Raw genomic sequence first — 19,857 nt, 5'->3', positions numbered from 1 at the left:
GGGAATGACTATAGATAAATTTACTGATATCACAGAATATAAGCTTCTTGAGGGCAAAGACTATTTTTGGTTCTGTCAGGATAACTTGATCATTTCGTTCCCTGTTTTGAATATAGCAGGCACTTAATGAATTTATGCTAAAGTGTATTGAATGCTACAAAAAGAACTGAGTGTACAAAGCAGATGCATCAGAAAATGCTACATTGGGACAGAAATCTTGTAAGCACAATAATGCAAATGTTCTGTTCTCTTACTCTACTATATATCAAATAATATAGGTGGCTGTTAGGGATGGGACTTGTGATTTCCTTGGCATAGGGATCAACTGGGAGAAGAAATTCCCTCTATTAAAGCAGGCTGGTCCCTTCTCTGCAACTTCATTTTAGAGAATTGTCTAATGGACTGAGCCATTAAATGATCTACCTAAGGTAATGCAGTATATGACAAGATGTAGAATTTGAATCTAGGTCTTCCATTTTAAGGAAGAATCTCTCAGTTAAATGACCCCAAGTGTGCTTAGATGCACATGTTTCTCTCCTGTGACTAGAATCTGCAAAACACATTTTCAAGAGTTAAAAAATTCTGAGCTTTCATTTTTAAAAAGTTAAGTTCGAATGGTAATGATGAGAAGGAAATTGGTCACTAGGGAACCATTTAAAACAATGAAATAGAAATCATGACTAATTGATGGAGAAGTACTTTTAAAACAAACAGAGCTAACAACAGAAGAGTAGTAATGAAAATCATAATTGACCTAAAAGGGAGTAAATTGCACTTTTCCAAAACACATGAACTCTTTCAGGTTTAATGACCAGCGAGCATCCTCTCAGGTAGCAGTGACCCATGATTTACATTGCATGACAAGAAGTTCTACAGATGTTGGGTGAATTTTAAATTGTCTTCAACATCTACCACTCAAACATGCAAAAAACCCTAGGCCCTCTACAAAATATATGGTCAAGTTTCCTAGAAGCTTACTGACTGAGGTCATCTAATGCTTTCTTTCTAATGGATGACAGCATAGAAGTCTTGTACAGATTTAAAAAAACTTTTCATTAATTAATTTCATCTTTCTTCATAAACACGTGAGGCACTGAACTATAAAATGAAATATTTAGATATAGCAGAGAACAACAATTAAAGAAAGGAAGAAAATAGGAAGGAAAAAAACTCAGTGTGTGTGTGTGTGTGTGTGTGTGTTTGTGTGACAGAGAGAGAGAGAGAGAGAGAGAGAGAGAGAGAGAGAGAGAGAGAGAGAGAGACAGAGAGAGAGAGAAAGAGAGAGAGAGAGAGAGAGAGAGAGAAACAAAATGGGGTGATGTTTCAGAGATCTCTTAGGTAAAGATCTATTCATGCATTCAATCTGTCTGCTTGATTGCAATCTGTACACGGAATGCAGATGTTGTTTTATCCCTAGGGATTTGTACACACTGGTTAAAATACAATGTGTGAAGTGTGAACCACTATCAGATGCAATATGTAGTGGAATAGAGAACCTTGGAATTAGCTCCCTCAGCAAAACCTTCATTACAAAAGCTGATGTATTGCATCTGGATGGAAAAGCTTCTGGCCACTTTGTTAATTGATCAAAGATTACTAATGTATACCTGTATCCCTGACACCTTGGCATGGTTATGTAATTTATTTGTATGTACTCGAAAGGTATATAGGCCAATGGTTTGTTTCCTAAGCTATGCACTTTGGTAATAGCTTGTTTATACTGCATACAAATTCTACACCTGACTAATTCTCATTGAAACTTTGTATATCCCTTTTGCGTTCCAATACCTGAGGATACAGTCTGCCAGACCTAGACTCCCATAATGCCCCCTTTGATGTAAAGTATTGCAAAAAGCAAAATACAGGGATTTAGGCAACATAGGTTTTCCATTTGCTCCCAGCCAAACTCCATTAGCTAAGTATTCACCATGATGTTCAGGACTGAAATTGGTCCATACCTCGCCCCAAAATTTGGCTGTAATGTCTGCTCTTCTATTCCCTGATTCTACTGGCCCTCATAGTTTGCTTATTAAATTCCATTATTCTGGGGAACTCTGGAAAAACAGAGGCTTCATAACTTCAAATAGAATAATGGATGTACCACTCCAAAAGCATATTTCAAGTCTGTAAAGATGTTGATTCTTTTATTTTTTGCTAATTGGAGAGCATGAATCAAATCCAATAACTCTGCCCCTTGAGCACTCATGGTAGTTGGAAGGGATGAGTACCAAAGGGTTCCAGTGGCTGTCACTACAGCTGCACTGCTAAATATCTGATTGTCTACTAAGTACGATGACCCATCTGTAAAGAGTGTCAATTTGGGATAAGCTATGGGTGTATTGGGTAAGTCATCCCTAATCTTGTGCACGATGTCATGTGCATCTTCACAGATGTGTAGACTTTCTCCTTCCAGAGGTAGCTCTGGAATCAGAGTTGCAGGATTCAAACATTTGCACCAGTGAAATGTGATATTCTCATTAGCCAACAGGATTGCTTGGTATTGAGATAACCTTTGGGAGGTGAAAGCTTGGTGAGTAGTATTCCATAGAGTAAATTCTACTTGGTGAAGGGAAAATACTCTCAGCTCTCCCCCTAATACCAAGGAAGCTGATTTCCTGACCATGATGGCTACAGTAGCAATAGCACATAAACAACTTGGCGATCCACAAATAACTGGATCTAGCTTTGAGCTATAATATGCAACAGGTCTGAGGGTATTCCCAAATGATTGTGTGAGAACCCTAGAAGCTATCCCTTTATCCTCATGAACATAAAGTAGGAAAGGTTTGTCACGGTTAGGGATGCCTAGGGCTGGCACTGATAGAGTTAGCTCTTTGAGCTTTTCAATGGCATGGAAATGCTCCTTAGTTAACTTCAACTGCTCTAGAACTTCCTTCCTGGTTAACTCTATCAGAGAATCATAAAAGATCCCTCCCAACAAGATTGGAAGGACATGATGCCATTAACAAAAAAGTGTGCTTGACAGTGAGAGGGTCAAGTTTTATCATTTGGGCCTTGAGCTTTGGGACTCGTTGTGCTAGTCCCAAAGCACCTGTCACTCTCAGACTGCCATGATATTTGCATCCTTCTGGAGCCTGATGGAGAACAGAAATTGTAGCCCCAGTGTCCAGGAGTACATCATAAATGACCCCCCAATTTCCAGGCTAACTAGGGGTTCCCTATGGCTACTGGACTTAACTGGGACTAAGGGTAATAGAGAATCCTCAGAAGACCACATGTATACACTTTGGATCCAGTCTTGAGTATGGTCTTGCACAAGCACTTCCTCAAGTCTTGTGTTGTCACTGTGAGCTAAAACAGAAACTTCTGCAGCATGATCAGAAATTCTGTGTCTGGGAGAGTCATTGCAGAATGTTGGACTAGGAAACAGCTGGCCTCTCTCCCCCACGGTAGTGTGAGAAACCTCAGAATTCTGAGAAGCAAACTGACTTAAGGCTGGAGCAATGGAAATATCACTACTCCTAACTCCTTTTCTGTTGTCATGAGCTTCACAGTCTTCAAGTGTAGAAATTTCCCCATCACTTGTGCCAAGGAATGTTTGATAGGTATTTTGTATTCCCTTCAATACTTCTGGTTCATCTCCCAACTCAAAGACTGTTTGGAGTTCACTATGCAGCCCTGCTGGTAGAATGACTGATGGTTGATCTCAGTTATCCTCAGCCACTGAACAGGACTCAGTGATGTTACTATTGAATTCATTAGTTACATTAAATAACAGATTAAGATTCTCTCTCTCCAGCCTCCAAGTGAATTCTGTAGCTAAGAGATTGAGAAAACTAACCAATGAATTCTCTGTATTACTGCTATCATTCAGTAACATAGTAACCTGCTCTTCAAGAGTCAAGCCTCTCTCAACATTTCATTTGGCTGGCTCTCTAGTCACATCTTGGTTTTTATGTCTTGAGCAAATGAATAGGGTAGTACATTGAGACATAACTCCTTTAGAGTTACAAATGATATTTCTTCATGAATACATTGTAAATCCCTATTTCTTTCCTCTTTATCCAAGCTATGCTGTTGTTTCAAACTTGGAATAAAGACAGGAGTTTGAGATTTCGATGTCTCCAAGCAAGATTGCAATGCTCCTGGAGATAAGCCATTACATATTCTTGCATAGCCCTTTTGCTTCACATCCAATCCTATTGAGGTAGAATATGTAAGCTAACCCCATTTTATAGTCATCCTCATTGGTCCCATAAATCTTTTTTGTGCATTTGCGATATTTCTACCCATTCTTTGTCTTCTGCCACAGCAATATCATTGTTTTCTGTGCAGCTTGCTACAGACATATACTCTCCCTTGCCCAGTCTTTTGGAAACATCCATTAGTCCTATATTTGATACACACACATCATTTTCAGTCAAGTCAGTCATTTTTTGATATGGAAGCCTCGGTTCATAAGCTCTTTGGAATTGCACCTTCTGCCAAATACCTCTCCATCTGATTCAATGATGGAGATTGGCTAAACTTTTTACAGGCATGTGAACAACACGGTTCATTATGTTTTGCACTCTCTACTCTTCCAGACTTATTGGACCATCTGGAATTGTAGCAAGTTTTCTTGGTGTTCCTGTCTCTTTGGCTTGAGGTGTTATTGTCTTTGCCAAAGTCAATTTGTTGCCTAAATCTACATTGCCATACCATGTGGCCAACTCTTCAGCAAAGGTAGCATCTCTGAGAAGAGTTTTTAGGATTGTAGTTGCCAGAAGGTTGCCTGGATTGACTATCCCCCTGATGGCCTGGAGAGCAAAGTTCTTTATCTTCTCAATTTCTTTGTTCTTTCTAGCCTGTTTGAGTTGTTTCTTAAGATCTGCTATAATAGAATCGTTTTCAGAGTCACTTTGCCTAGCTGCTCTAACATCTCTTTGCTTAGAATCATGAATATAGGATGCATGCTGACAAATCTCCTCTAGAGACAATGTTTCTCATTGGGGACAGCTCTGCCTAAAATATGATTGAATAGGCAGTGAAGCACCTTTCACAAACTGCCTCCTAATGTGATCTATTGTCTCTGGGGCTTGGATGTCTCTCAAACCTAGGACTGTTTCAGCTAATTCAATGACCTTATCCAGGAAGTTACTGGGATGTTCTTCTTCCCCTTGTTTGAGCTTCTCAAACTTTAACCATGAATTGGGATGCTTAGCATGTATACACATTGTCTCAAGCAAATCTGTTCTACATTGGACTAGACACTGCATATTGGTATGGGATGTTAACTCTAGGTCATGGTGAACAGTAGGCCAGGCAGTCAACTTTGGTTTTGTCCTTGTCTCATTTAAAAAAGTTTCCTTTTCTGAAGGTGAATAAAATTCCCCCAGAAGAAATTCAACATCATCAAAACTTGGGTTGAATAAAGTGAACACCCTTTTTATTTCTTTGATGGACTTAAAAGACTAAGTGTAGAATTTAGGAAAACACCTACAGAGAACCTCTAGGTTATTGGGTGTAAATGCCTTGTATGATTTCACATGCACAATGCCCTCCCCCAGCTGTAAAATAGTCCTATTGACTATTGGGAGGACAGAGATGGTGGTTTCAGTCCCTGTGGCTTTATCATGAGTAGTCATCACTTGCTGTCACCTTGTCACTAGCCTTTGTCACTGTCGCAAAATATTTGGATTCTATTATCTCCAATTGGAGAATCATATGGTCATCTAGATCTTTCCTTTCCCTTATTTGTTTGACAACTTGGACAGTTTCATTTGCTCAAGAACTTCCTGGGATATAGAGTCACTTGTATTTGTTGTAGCACCAGATGGGTTCAAATGAAAAATCAGCCAGAAATGGAAACACACTTTCCTAAAAGCCTTAAAACTTTGAGATATAGCAAAAATAACTGCAATGGCAGTAGGGATGAAGCAAATAAACTCAGCCAAAGTCACAGCACACCATCTGTAATAGTCATATAGTTGTAACATATGTAGAATAAATTGGGGGACCTTCTTAAACCAAAAATCAATTGCTCCCTACATCACTGTCCCGAGAAGCAGGAAGAAGCTACTAAAGATGAAGATCATCCTAGCTACAGCCATTGTAAAATATTGATTCCTCTACGCTCTTTGCCTAGACTGTGCTCACCAACTGTAATGAATAGGTCAAGGGCCTTATGCTGGTAATAAGGCTAGAAAGGAGGAAGGTGTTAGTTGAAAGGATGGAATAAGCTGTACCCAGGCTGAGCTTGAAACTGTTATAAATGTATCAAGGTTCCATCCCGGTAAATGAGTGTCAAGTGAAACTCTCACTGCTAGACACCAGTCTCCTTTAAGATATCAGATTACCAGCCCCTTTCTTGCCAAGGAAGCAGCTTCCTATTGGTGAATGTTAGGCTGACAGGAAGTAGATGTTGAACTTCCTGCCCTTCAGCAATGGACTTTGTTCCAGCTGAAACTGCTCAGAACCCTTCCTGTTGTCTGTCCCTGCTTGGCCTTAGATGGTAGGCAAATAACTTCAGAGTTCTCAGGTTAAGGGTAAGGGGTTTATTGATAACAGAGTGAAGGGAACAAGGCAGTGGAAAGAGGGTTAGGAAGTACTGAGACCTAAGAGTGAAAGTTTTATCTGACTCAGGTTGCTAATAGGTCTTGTCTAGATGGCCTTCTGCTGACCCAGGGCATGCAGCCCTGGGTCAGAGTGATGTGGTCTCTGGAAAATAAATAAAATTGATCTTTGACTAAAGGTTTGCCAGTGGAGCTAATAATATTGATAAGTTGTTCTGCAGGTTTATTCTAGGTCTAAGCTACCCACGTTCTCACTCCCACCACCTGGGCCCCAGGGGGTAAGGGATAAGTGAGTGATCAGAGGAGAAGTCAGGGAAGAACAGAACCTAGCCCTGGGTCTCCAGGGCTTTATATACCCTTGGCTCAACTGGCAGTTGTTGTTTTGCCCTTTGGCTCATGCCGCCATCAACATTCCAACCAGGGCAACTGACAGTTTATCCCAGGCCAACATGGCAAAGTTAATAATGTTATATTACAGTGTGTGTGTGTGTGTGTGTGTGTGTGTGTGTGTGTGTGTGTGTGTGTGTGTGTGAGAGAGAGAGAGAGAGAGAGAGAGAGAGAGAGAGAGAGAGAGAGAGAGAGAGATTGAGTTATGTTGTATATATGGGTTTGTGTGAGGGACTTAGCAATTTATACCTACCACTCCAAGTCCTTATTTTCCTGAACTTCATTTTTTGACCACAGCAGAGCAAACTTCTTTCTTTGCTTTTGGAAAGAGACAATTAGTTGCCTACTATGTTCTCAGCTGCTAATGTGGAGTAAAAGAGGAGAACATTTGAGCTGGCAGAGAAAAATCACAGCCTCTTCATGCAGTGTTGACACTGGAATGTGTTTTCTAAAGAGAGTGTCAAGCCTTGTACTCTAGGTCTAACTATGGTGCATCTGGGATCCAGATGACCACTTTGGTCCTCCAAGGGATTTCAGCTCATTACCAAAGTCTAGATACTTGGGAGCACTCAGTAGAAATAACTATTACACCTTCAATTGACAACACTAGTAGCTTTCTCTTTCTACAGAAAGAAATGTGGGCCAGCTGTGGTAGGAACTATCCTTCTTTTGTTCTAGGGGCTGTTGCTAGACAGGGCTAGTGGGATGTTCACTGTTTTGTTTTGCTATCATATCCTTTCTTCCTTTTTTGTGAGAAGATTTGATAGGAAGAGAGAAAAGAACATTGCTTACCTGAATGGTAGAAGAAAGAAAACATTGTGGGGAGAGAGAAGCAGCCAAAAGAGGATGGGGGGTTGATGCATAGGACCATTGTTTTGTTGTGTTCAGTACAGAACCCAAAGACATACTTTACCTCCCCTTACTTCTTGGATCTCCTTTCACCTTATTCTTTGATCCTGTCCTCCCTATGCCCCATAAAAAGGACTGGTCCTTTGAAAAAAAAAAAGAGGGTGAAGGTTATTTTGCTATTTGGGTAAATAAAGTATAAGTGGCATAGCCTAGAGGGAAATCATTTTTGAACAGAGATTTTTTTCTAGGAAATTATTATTATTAAAACATTTTAGTGAAATAATTCCTTCCTTTCTATAAAAATGTTCAGTGACCCCTTTTCTTACTTAAAATTTTTTTTACATATTGATACAACTTTTAATAATCATTTTCTGACATTTTCAGAATCATGTTCTTTTTCTCCCTCCCAACTCTGAGACAACAGGTAATATAATACATATTTCCATGTTCATTATGTTATGAAAGAAGGTATATATTACCTACACTAAAGAAAAATTCATGGAGGAAATAAAGTGAATAATGGGATGCTTCAATCTGCAATCTGACTCTGTCAGTTCCTTCTACGGCAGTGGATAATTTTTTTTTTTTGTCATGAGTCTCTTGAAGTTGCCCTTGATCTTTGCCTTGTTTAATAATAGTTAATTCATTCACAGTTGATTATCATACATTATTGTCATTACTGTGCACAATGTTCTGGTTCTGCACATTTCACTTTACATCATTTCATGGGTCTTTCCAGGTACAGCAGAGATTCTTAAACTGGAGCCTGAAAACTTGTTTTTAAAAATATTTTAATGACTGTAATTCAATTTAATTGATTTTCTTTTTAACCTTATGTATTTTATTTTATGCATTTAAAGATTTTCTGAGAAGGGATACATTATGTCATATCAGTATTGTCATTCTGTCAAAAAAGAATACACTACAAAGAAATGGTTAAAATTTCTATTACATGCAAAGATCCAGGACAATCCTGAAAGACTTATGAGAAAAAACACTATTCACATCCAGAGAAAGAACTGTGGGAGTAGAAACACAGAAGAAAAATATATGATCGATGACATGGTTTGATGGGGATATGATTGGGGTTTAAGCTTTAGAAGATCACTCGCAAATAGGAATAATATGAAAATAGGTTTTGAACAATGATACATGTATAACCCAGTGGAAGTGCTTGTAGGTCCTGGGTTGAGGGAGGGAGGAAGAGAGGGGAAGAACATGAATATTGCAACCATGGAAAATATTCTAAATAAATAAATAAACACATTTTTTTTTTTAAAAAAATGTCTATTACAGAGGTTATTCTTGATCTCCAATTTCCTATAGGTTTGCTTATAGAATACATGACTTGGTGTCTAGAGAGCACAGAAGCAGCCTTTTAATTTCTAAACAGTAAAGTGGCTTACAATAGCTTTTTTATGTTCTACAAATGTGCCATTGTATTTTAACCTTCCAACCTGAACAATTTGGACATCCTAATTTAGGCCTGGTATCTAATATTAGCCTTTTTATTGCTACATAGGCAAGTTCCAATTGTATTTTCCCGTAAAATCAAAAGTTCATGTAAATGTTGAGGGCCCAAGCACATAAGTTGTTAATCACTCATAATTCAACAGGGACATCCAGTTCTCAAAACACACTATTGTTTAGTCAATTAATTGTGTCCTACTCTTCATGGTCCCATTTGGAGTTTTCTTGGCATAGATACTAGAGTGGTTTGCCATTTCCTTCCACAATTCATTTTACAGATGAGGAAACTGAGGCTAATAGGCTTAAGAAACTTGGTCAGAGTCACACAGCTACTGTCTAAGGTCAGATTTGAATTCAGGTTCTCCTAACTCCAGAGTTGGCACTTTCTTCACTATATTTGATCAAGAGTACCATCTTGGAGGATGTCCAATATAGAGTCACATTTGGTCCTTGCTCTAGTGGCCCTACCCTTTGTGTAATTTCCACATGGGAGTGTGTGAATCAAGAAGGTAAGTGCTGAAGAGTCATGGGTGGTACCATTTTGTTTTTATTCAGGTATTAACACCCTTCATAAGCTCAACCAAGTTCACTCTTCAACTTGTAGGAAATGGGGTATTTCTCTCCTTCCCCCCATATGAAATAATGAACTTAACTTGCCTAGAAGTGGTGGGGCCGTTGGGAACATATGCTTGGTTGTAGGTGGGAGTAGGGTTACAAATGATATGGAAATGCTTTTTTCTCCTTATTTTTTCCCCTTATTATCTATAGTGCTAATGTACTATATGGCTGTACCTGACTAAATAACAACTGAGCAACAGAAAAGGGTACATGGCACACAGGTGAACAACGAAGGAAGTAGACACAGCTGGAGGAAGTGCAAATCTCACTCAGCACTCACTTCCCAGAAGGGTGGGACTTGGCAAAATTTGTTATAAATAAGACATTTTGTTTTCAGAAACATTCCACTCATTTAACAAATATTTATTAAGTGCCAGACATAGTACTAAGGGTCCAGTAGTCTGATAAAGTCTATAGATCTCTTGTCAGAATGTTTAAAATGCATAAAATAAAATCCATGGAATTATATGGGAAACCTATTATGCTGAAATATATTAAGATTTCTTTTTAATTCATGGACCCCATGTTAAGACCCTTTAGTCTAAATATAATCAGACATCTACAATAAATGTCTAAAATTCACAAAATATCTAGAATTCACCAAATTTTGCAATTTCTACTGAGCAATGCATATTCAGTTGAAATGTGAGACGTCCTGCCACCAAGTTATGACAAACAGTTTTTTCCTGGAACGTCTTATCAACCATTACTGATCAGAGAGTACCCAAAGATTCAAGCAACTGTACATAGGTGTTGAGGCAATCTGCTTATGAGTGACCCACTATTGTCCAAAGACTTTTGCTTCTCCTTATAGTAAAATAAGTATTTCACAACAGTTTCACAACATATTTGCATAAAGATCTTGAGTCATCAATGTCTTTTAAATTGAAACTGGATTAGGAAAACTCTTCTTTGTATTCAGAAGTTTGCAAAAGATTGGAGCAGCAACAACTTCCTCATATCCTGGATTCAAGGAGGCAACATAAATCAGGTATGATTTGTACAGATGATCCTATATTTTCTGGGGGTCTAAATATGAAATTTATAAATGTGTATGTTGCCTTAACAGGATCAGAATCACCATTGGGGTAGCTGTCAACCTAAATTAATGTTACTGTGGCTGTGTTTCCCCCAGTGAAGTAGCAAAATTGAGACCATTATTTGGTCACTTCAAAGAGAAATACTGTTTGCCCCTCCCTCATCTCAATATTCCAGAAGGATATACCTGGCTCTCAATGACCGAATAATAGCTTCTATTCCACAGTTCAATAAAGCCATGATTATGGTTAAATTTGATATTGCTAGAAGGTGTCATTTCCAATTTTCTGTAATTATGTTCAAAAGGTTCCTACCAAGAGCAAGACAGGTATGTCCATGTCCATGTTGCTAGCGAGCCATGCTTAAATTGAACAGTTGAGAGTTTGTGACCTCTTCTGCTATGTGTTTGTGTGTATTTATTCATATAATTCTTTGTCCAAGGGATCAGAAATTAGTCTAGAAGAGAAGGAAAAAGTGGAATGGTTTCCTTGATGAAGTCAGAAGGTGTCTATAATCCAAGGCAAATGCAGCTTGTGAAACACCAGCTAAACTCATGATTTATTTAATTTTCCTTAGCTAAGCTGACAGGAAGACTGAAAGCAATGTCAAATGTGATGTACTACAGACCTACCCAGAGACTTCCACACTGTGGTACGAAATAAGGAGTGCTCTAGTCTTATCATAGGTCATTGGCAAGGATTCCACAAATTTATCAGAAAAGACAGACTTCTAGGAATTATTTCTAGGTTTTGAGACAGCACAAATTTCCCACATAGAATATGAGTTAAGGCTAACCTTGGCAAAGAAGATTTTTTAAAAAACCCTCAGAGGATAGTCAAAAACATTTTCAAAGAAGAACTACCTGCAGGGCTCCCAGGATCTATATGTAATGTTAAGATGAAAGGGATTAGGAGGCTGAGTCTCTGCAAAATATTCCAGTTTCTCGTTAGGGTCTCCTCCAGCTGAGACAGCTGGAAGTGAAGATCAATCCCCTCTCCTGTAGATAATGGAAATGAGCTTGAGGGTCTCAGATGAGGACCTAACAAACTCTAGACTTATCACGAAAACCATTTCCCTAATTGAGTCCCTGGTCTCTTCTCAGCTGAACACTGAAAGCCAGAATAGGGAATGTTGATTGAACTCCCCTTATTCTAAGAGTTGGTCCCTGCAGAGCCAGGCTGAAGAATTTTATGAGGGGACACCAAAGCTGTTCATCTCCTTTCAAGGATGATAGAATGTGAGGTTTGGGAGGTATTTGAGAAATTATCTAATTCAACAGCTTCATTTGATAGCCTGGTATACCCAAATGCTCCTTCCAGAATGGTAGATGATTTGGAGCCATCAGCCAAAGGAAATCTACTCTTCAAGCCACAAACACAAGGAGGCCAAAGCAAAGCCAGATCTACTGGAATCATGCCTCTTGAAATTTTTCTTTGCAACACACACACACACACACACACACACACACACCCCTCACACACACACACCCCACACACCCCTCATGCTGTATTTTTCAACACTCAGAATTCTTAATGAGGGAAATAGATTTTCTCCATTGTCTATGTTGACCCAAACAACTTGCATTATTAACAGGAAGGATTATGCCTTTGTTGCTGCTTTTTAACAGCAGAAATACCATTTTAAAATGTCAAGAATGACGCTAGTAATCTGCTTACGTGAACACTTTTTCTTAAAAAAGACCAAAGCACTGATTGCACTTCCCTTAAAATTAAGAGCAACGTCTGATTTCTTAGCAGGTAATTTAATAAATTAAAATCTGATTAAATGACACTTATATCCGTCAAACCTTTGGGGGGGATGGTGACAACTATCTAGTTATTGAGGAGTAGCAAAACAGTGCCATCTAGTGAACAGAGCAATGATAACTGCCATCAAACTATAAATTTCCAGATCCTGGCATCGAGCCATAATTATAGCCCACTGGAAGTAATGATCAAAATTCAAATAGACATAACCAAAACTTTATTCTGCCCAAGATGATGATATTGTATAGATACTAATCTTAGAGAAATAGACTATTACTGAGATATTGTAAGAATACATTTCTCAGGAGCTTCTAAAACATTTCAGTATTATCTCTGGTTCTTGAGTATATTTAATATTTGTTCTAATAAGATTGGAATCACTTCCAAAAGCCAATTGGAATTTAAAACTGACCAAGCTGTCCTCCCCTGCCTAATCATATGCTTTCCTGTCCTCACACTCTCAATATATTCATTTTTATTTGAATTCTTAGGCTGAAGGAGGAGATGAACCTCTCAAGGGTTCTTGAACTAGAATCTGTATCCTTTTTAAAAATTATAACTACGGGGGGAGGGGCAGCTAAGTGACTCAGTGGATTTGAGAGTCAGGCCTAGAGATGGGAGGTCCTAGGTTCAAATCTGACCTCAGACACTTCTCACTGTGACCCCAGGCAAGTCACTTAACCTCCATTGTCTAGCCCTTACCACTAGTTTGTAACCAATACACAGTACTGATTCTAAGACAGAAGGTAAGGGTTTAAAAAAATAAATTATAACTATGTTTGCTTTTATTATCCTTTGGATTTTACTTTATACATTTAAAAATATTCTGAGAAATATTCCATAGGCTGTTCCAAGTTGTCAGACTATGGTTTTTTTTTTAAAGTTCAAATAATGACTTTTAAAAATTTATTTATTTATTTAATCTAGAATATTTTTCCATGGTTACATGACTTATGTTCTTTCTCTCTCTTCCTCCCTTCCCCCTCCCAGAGCCAACAAACATTTCTACTGGGTTTTACGTGTATCATTGTTCAAAACCCATTTCCATATTATTAATATTTGCAATAGGATGATCATTTAAAGTCAGCATCCTCAATCATATCCCCATCAAACCATGTGATCAATCATATATTTTTCTTCTGCATTTCTACTCTCACAGATCTTTCTCTGGATGTGGAGAGCATCTTTCTTATAAGTTCCTCTGGATTACCCTGCATCATTGTATTGCTGCTAGTAGAGAAGTCCATTACATTCAATTGTGCCATAGTGTATCAGTTTCTGTGTACAATGTTCTCCTGGTTCTGTTCCTTTTTTTCTGCATCAATTCCTGGAGATTCTTCCAGTTCACATGGAATTCCTCCAGTTCATTATTCCTTTTAGCGCAATAATATGTCATCATCATCAGATACTGCAATTTGTTCTGCCATTCCCCAATCAATGGACACTCCCTCATTTTCCAATTTTTTGCCACTATGAAGAGCACAGCTATAAATATTTTTGTACATGTTATCTTTCCTTACTATCTCTTTGGGGTAAAAACCCAGTAGTGGTATGGCTGAATCAAATGGCAGGCAGTCTTTTAAAGCCTTTTGGGCATAGTTCCAAACTGCTTCCAGAATCAAATGATAATGTTTTGAAAATTCAGAAAATCAGAAAATCAAATGAAGATAGAAATTTGTCTGGAAAGGGAAGTGTATGGTTAAGAAATTAATTAAGGTGTATAATTCTGGAAAAGTCAGTGAAACTCAGAATTTAAGTATAGGTTTATAGAAAATTCTGAGAAAAATATGTAATTGATTGCTGATGGTACTTTCCACTGTTCTTCCAGAGGCAATAAAGTTACCCTTAGGAACGATTTTTTCTAAATGTCCTTCATCGGAAATATCAAGCTTTCATGACACAGAAAAGGTTAAGAACTGCTGTATAAGTAAGAAAAGGGTAAGGAAATTACTGTGTAACTCCATTTAAAACCTTTTTTTTCTCCCTATTCAAGCAATATTTACAGTATTCAGGGAGAAAAAGCAGAGACGGGAAACAGTTTATTTAAGACACATTTTGCTCTGACACAAAGTCACATTATACAATGTGCCATTAAAAAAATTCTTCCATCGTAGATGAGTTATTGGCCAGTAAGGACAGAAGAAAGAAGTATAGCATCAGAGAAGTATGGTTGTCCTGGAAACCAGATAACCAGCAGATGCATTTTAGAGCTAGAAAAAACCTTAGAGATCATTGAGTATAACCTCCTCATTTTCTAGATGACATTTCTTGAAGTAGAAGAGAGTCATGGAGAAATGTCAATGGGGAAAATATATACATCTTCACGGAGGAAGTGAGAGTTCTGTTTGGCACCAAGGGTAAAAAACAGGAAATTGTGGGAAGTAGCAGAGAGAGCTACCCGAGGAAGTATCTCTCCTCCTAGTTGATAGAATTGAAGAGACCAAGAAATGCATCAGTTTGTATTAGACTAACCAACTAGGTAATTATCTAAATCTGGAGACAGACATAGAAAAAGAAATGAGAAAAGACAAAGTAAAACCCAACTCTAAGTAGCCTTAGAAGAGCTAAAAGCTCAGGGTGTTTTGGTTTAAAAGTTTCCATAAAATAGAATGGTAGCTAGAGGAAACTGTCATAATTGATGATAATGAAATTTAGTGTAAGTTTATATCATGTTTTTACTTATAGGTCCAGAGGCAGCTCTAACATCATTGGGTAAGGGATGTGTAAGAGGGAGAGAGATTTGACCTAACAGGAAAGTAAGCAAAGAATATTGCTAATGTTATGATAGTTTTTCCCTAGTTCCCAAGGGTGAGATGAAATCCGAATGGAATTTCTTAGTGTGAACCTAAATATTGGACAAACATGCTTAGGTATAGTAAAACTGTTGGGGATGGGGGAAAGAAGAATAGATCTTGACTAAAGGGACTTCCATTTTTTCCCCTATTGGGTACTGCTTTGAGCTAATTTAGGTATGTTTTGGCCAGTGCAGTAGTGTCACATAAAAACTCTTAACATTCCTATTGTGAAAATTTATTTTTCATATAGTTTGTTAATTTTTCAGGGTCATGGATAAGAGGGAATTCCTGTGTGTGAGGGTCCTGGGTCAGAGGTTCCATCTAGTCAACTGCTTTTTATATTTTCCTTGTCTTTGGGAACTCCTAGGAATACTTTCCTTTGAACAAAATTTGGTTAATAGATGAAGATGATGATTCTCTTCCTGTCTACATGATCTCCATCACCTATGGCATAGGGAAGGATGAGAATTTGAACAATCACCTCCTAATTAACTATGTACAATTAGAGAGGTCAGGATTTTCAAGGCAGAGGCTGAATAATGAGCTCCTTGTGCTCTATAGGTCTGCCTAGAGAACCTTCAAGGTTTTTGGTCACTCGAGGGGGCTACTGACCTATTACTTTGTCGATTAAAATGCTAGCCTAATCAATAAATTTATATTTTTAGCCAAAACTAGATTCTTGAAATAATTTTAATCTTAAGCCTATAAAAGAGGAAACCATAAGAGCCTGTGATAATGTCCTCAGATTGCAGTAAATCAGCAAGGAAGCAGCTCAATAGCAAAGGATAACAGTTCTACAAACAGCAACAATTAGCAATTTCAGAGTTAGAAAGAAACAATAGTTACAGAGTGGAGCTGGAGTGTCACACAGTAGACTGACTAATGGAAAATGAAAACTTAAAAGTTTGTCCAGCTAGAAAAATGCCCCAGGATATGAATTGTCCAGGGAGAATTCCCTCTATGACAGGTGGCATGGAAAACAGTACACTTTGTAGTTGAAAGTTTTTTTTCCCCTCATTTTATTTACTTTGCTATTCTATCCTACATAAAAGTTTTGCTATTTGATTTAGTTTTAATCTTTGGGTAGAGAATTCACTGGGCTGAGGCTTGAGTCATATGCCTTAAACCTCAAATATCATCTACTGAACTGGGGATTGCAAGGGATTCCTAAACCATGTGGGAAAAGCCATCTGAAGACCAATTTTGGGTCAGTCGATAAACATTTATTTAGCATCTATTATGTGTCAGGCAATGAGCTAAGGGCTACAATTTTTTTTAAAAAGACAGTTCCTGTCCTTAAGGAGTTTATAATATAATTGGAAAAGATAACACACAAAATAAAACCAGTGGTAGGGAGGGGAAAAGGGTAGAAGGACCCGGTGCCAAAGACATGATGAAGATCAAAGAAGTACAAAAGCAGTATAACTAGTGGGAAATGGGAAGAAGACTTGGGCTAAGCCCCTTAAATAGAAGCTCATGGCTCTGCCTTTCAGGCCAATTAGGGGAATAAAAAGATACCAGTGAGATGTGCATACCAGGCAGATTCAATCTTGTAGAATAATAAGATTTCCAAATGTGTTTCTTAGGGAAGAAAGGCATGATGGAGAGAGCCAAAGGTGTTCAAAAGCAGTTTGGCTGGTGGGAAGTAGGAACCAATTTTGAGCCTGTATAAGGAAGCTATTTGAAACAAAGCTGTCACCAAATGGAACAATTTCATAGCCTTTTGGGTAAAGTTCCAATTTGTTTTTCAGAATAGTGAGAGAAGTTTACAGTTCCACTAAAAGTGGAATGTGCATCTGTATGCCTATTTTTCAAAATCCCTTTCATCATTTATGAGACTTAAAGAGTCAGGAGAAAGATAGGTTCAAATACTAGCCCCCCTGACTTCTACATCCCTAATATTCCTAAGCTTTGAGAAGAAGGACAAGTCACTTAATCTCTCAATACTTCAGAGAGGAAATTTTGTTATCTGTTTCACAAGATGAATGTGAGGAAAGTATTCTGTAAACCTTAAGCTGTCAAAAAGTGGGAGCTATTATTACTGGACCCACAACACTTCTCTATGGCAATAACTCATCTAAACCACAGAGGAACTTCTTGTAGTCCATGAAAGAATTCTTACAGGAAGCAACTAATTCAATAGCTTTCTAATTGGTCTCCCTGCTTCCTGTGTTTCACATCTCTATTTTATCCTCCACTCAGTTGCCAAAGTAATTTTCTATTTTTTTAAATTTTATTTTTATTTTCAGTTCCAAATTCTCTCCCTTGATCCACCCATGGAGAATGCAAAAAATATAATAACCATTATGCATATGAAGCCATGTGAAACATATTTCTGCATTAGACATGTCCAAAAAAAAGGGAAAAAAGGAAAAAATTAATATTCACTCCCAGTCCATCAATTCTCTCTTTGAAAGTGAATAGCACTTTTTTTAGCATTAGTTTTTTGGAATGGTAGATCATTGATCAGAGTAGCCAAGTCTCTCACTGTTGATTATCATTATAATATTGCTTTTTTGTACTTAATGTTCTCCTAGTTGAGCTCACTTAACTTTGCATTAGGTCATGAATCTTCTCAGATTTTTCTGAACCCACCCCCTTGTCATTTCCAAAAGGAAAATAGTATCCTATCACATTCCTATAACACAACTTGTTCAGCCATTCCCCAATTGATGGGTATCTCCTCAATTTCTAATTCTTTGCCACCAAAATAAGAGTTGTTACATTTCTAATTTAATTTTATTTATTTTTTTAAAAACCCTTACCTTCCATCTTGGAGTCAATACTGTGTATTGGCTTCAAGGCAGAAGAGTGGTAAGGGTAGGCAACAGGGGTCAAGTGACTTGCCCAGGGTCACACAGCTGGGAAGTGTCTGCGGTCATATTTGAACCTAGGATCTCCCGTCTCTAGGCCTGGCTCTCAATCCACTGAGCTACCCCCGAGTTGTTACATTTTTGCACAAATTGGATTTTTCCCTTTTATTTGATCTCTGTGGTGTACTGTGATATTGTTGAGTCAAAGAGTATGGCATAGTTTTATAACCTTTTGGGTAAAGTTCCAAATTGTTTTTCAGAATTGTTAGAGAAGTTCACAGTTCCACCAAGAGTGGAGTGAACATTAGTATCCCAAATTTTCCAAAATTCCTTCATCATTTATCATTTTTCTTCTTTGTCATATTAGGCAATCTAATGGGTGTGAGGTGATACCACAGAGGTTTTTGAATTTGCATTTCTCAGATTATTAATGATGTCGATAATTTTTCATAAGACTATCAATAGTTGTAATATGTTCTTTTGAAAATTGCCTATTATATCCTTTGACCTTTTATCAGTTGGAGAATAGCTCTTTTTTTAAACAATTGGCTCAATTCTCTATATATTTGAGAAGAGAGACCTTTACCAGAGAAATCCGTTGTAAACATTTTTTCCTCAGCTTTCTGCTTTCCGTGTAATTTTGGATACTTTGCTTTTGTTTGTGAACAAATTTAATTCAAATATTATCCAAATTATCCATTTTTCTCCCATGATCCTTTCTTCTCTCTCTCTCTCTCTCTTTACTTTGTTTGGTAATGAACATCTTTCCTTTTTCCATAGATCTGAAGGTATTTTTTTCTGTGTTCCCTTAATTCTTATTTTTTAAACATTTATTAATATTCATTTTTAACATGGTTACATGATTCATGCTCCTACTTTCCCCTTCGCCCCCCTGCACTCCCCCCACCCATGGCCGATGCACATTTCCACTAGTTTTGTCATGTGTCCTTGATCAAGACCTATTTCCAAATTGTTGGTAGTTGCATTGGTGTGGTAGTTTCAAGTCCACACCCTCAATCATATCCACCCCGACCCATGCGTTCAAGCAGTTGTTTTTCTTATATGTTTCCTGTCCTGCAGTCCTTCCTCTGAATGTGGGCAGTGTTCTTTACCATAAATCCCTCTGAATTGTCCTGGGTCATTGTATTGCTGCTGGTACAGAGGTCCATTACATTCAATTTTACCATAGTATATCAGTCTCTGTGTACAATGTTCTTCTGGCTCTGCTCCTTTCGCTCTGCATCTGTTCCCGGAGGTCTCTCCAGTTCGCCTGGAACTCCTCCAGTTTATTATTCCTTTTAGCACAATAGTATTCCATCACCCGCATATACCACAGTTTGTTCAGCCATTCCCCATTTGAAGGACATACCCTCCTTTTCCAATTTGTTGCCACCACAAAAAGCGCAGCTATAAATATTTTCATACAAGTCTGTTTATCTATGATCTCTTTGGAGTACAAACCCAGCAATGGTATGGCTGGATCAAAGGGCAGGCATTCTTTTATAGCCCTTTGAGCATGTTTCCAAATTGCCAGCCAGAATGGCTGGATCAGTTCACAGCTCCACCAGCAATGCATTAATGTCCCAATTTTGCCACATCTCCTCCA

The 19,857-nt window shown here is 38.0% G+C and overlaps 1 protein-coding gene across 1 annotated transcript in view; it reads left to right on the top strand.

The window, feature by feature from the left end:
* Positions 1-10,769: 10,769 nt before the first annotated feature.
* The window catches only part of LOC123247009 (protein unc-93 homolog A-like), a 57,918-nt gene continuing 48,830 nt past the window's right edge, over positions 10,770-19,857 (top strand). The window contains exon 1 of the mRNA XM_044675799.1: positions 10,770-10,830. The gene's annotated coding sequence lies outside the window, so the exon portion shown is untranslated. The remainder of the gene's footprint in view (positions 10,831-19,857) is intronic.

The sequence above is a fragment of the Gracilinanus agilis genome, chromosome 4 (assembly GCF_016433145.1).
Source record: "Gracilinanus agilis isolate LMUSP501 chromosome 4, AgileGrace, whole genome shotgun sequence".
Lineage (NCBI taxonomy): Eukaryota > Metazoa > Chordata > Mammalia > Didelphimorphia > Didelphidae > Gracilinanus > Gracilinanus agilis.
This window is presented reverse-complemented; position numbering and strand designations above follow the sequence as displayed.